The 1,120-nt window shown below is 41.8% G+C and overlaps 1 protein-coding gene across 1 annotated transcript in view; it reads right to left on the bottom strand.

The window, feature by feature from the left end:
- LOC106875761 (DNA replication licensing factor mcm7-B) overlaps positions 1-1,120 on the bottom strand; it is a 27,463-nt gene that overhangs the window by 1,195 nt on the left and 25,148 nt on the right. The gene's annotated exons all lie outside the window — the stretch shown is intronic.

Here is a 1,120-nt window from a genome sequence, read left to right as displayed (position 1 = left end):
GGATTGCATCAACCCCCAAAGTCAACATTGGTGGAATTTGAAATCAGCGTTTTGTTTAGCATGGTAATAATTCACTGCTTTAATAATAATAATAATAATCCTTTCTACTAAAGGCACAAGGCCTGAAATTTGGAGGGAGGGAGTAGTTGATTACATTGACCCCAGTGTTTCACAGGTACTTAACTTATCAACCCCAAAAGGATGAAAGGTAAAAAGAAAAACAAAAGTGCCCTTGGTGGAATTTGAACTCAGAACATAATGGATGAAAAACCGCTAAGCATTTTGTCCAGTATGCTAATGATTCTGCCAGCCCACTGCTTTAATAACAATGATAATAATAATCTTTTCTACTATAGGCACAAGACCTGGATGTTGTGGGGTGGGGACTAGTTGATTATATCGACCCAGCGTTTCACTGGTACTTAATTTATCGACCCCAAAAGGATGAAATGCAAAGTCGACCTCAGCAGAATTTGAACTCAGAACATAGCATGTGGTGTGGTTTGTGTGTGGTGTGATCTGTTTGTAGTGTGGTGTGTGGTGTGGTTTGTTTGTAGTGTGGTGTGTGTGTGGTGTGTATGTGGTGTGTGTGTGTGTGTGTGTATGTTTGTGGTGGTGTGGTGGTGTGCATGTAGCCCTATTTTGCCACTGGTTGTCGTAAATGAGCATCACTGTCGTACAAGCAAAGTTGTTTGTTTCTAATCGTCCATGGAGAACCTGCCTGGTCGTGGGGGGGGGATGTTACGATGCTTGGAAACAGGTGAGGGTTCAACTGACGGGGCAAGGGCACCCAGATGTAGAAAAGCTATCTCAGCTAATTCCGTCTGGGCCATGCAAACATAGGCAAAAAAAGAAAAAAACATGGACGTTGAGACAATAAAACAATGGTGATGACGAGGCACAGAGAAGAATATAATTGGAAAATCGGTTTGAGTGAGCAAGTCTGAGTAAACGAGAAATGAGAAGGCGAGGGGGAGAGGAAGAGATATGGAGAGGGTAGGGAAAGGATGAGAAAGAGATATGGGGAGGGAGAGAGAGAGAGAGAGAGAGATTAACACTTCTACAAAATGTCAGAAAGAGGAGCAACATGTGAAAAATTATCAAAAAAAAAAAAAAAAAA

This window comes from Octopus bimaculoides, chromosome 8 (assembly GCF_001194135.2).
Source record: "Octopus bimaculoides isolate UCB-OBI-ISO-001 chromosome 8, ASM119413v2, whole genome shotgun sequence".
NCBI lineage: Eukaryota > Metazoa > Mollusca > Cephalopoda > Octopoda > Octopodidae > Octopus > Octopus bimaculoides.
Note: the sequence above shows the minus strand (reverse complement) of the source record. Positions and strands in the feature narration are given on the sequence as shown.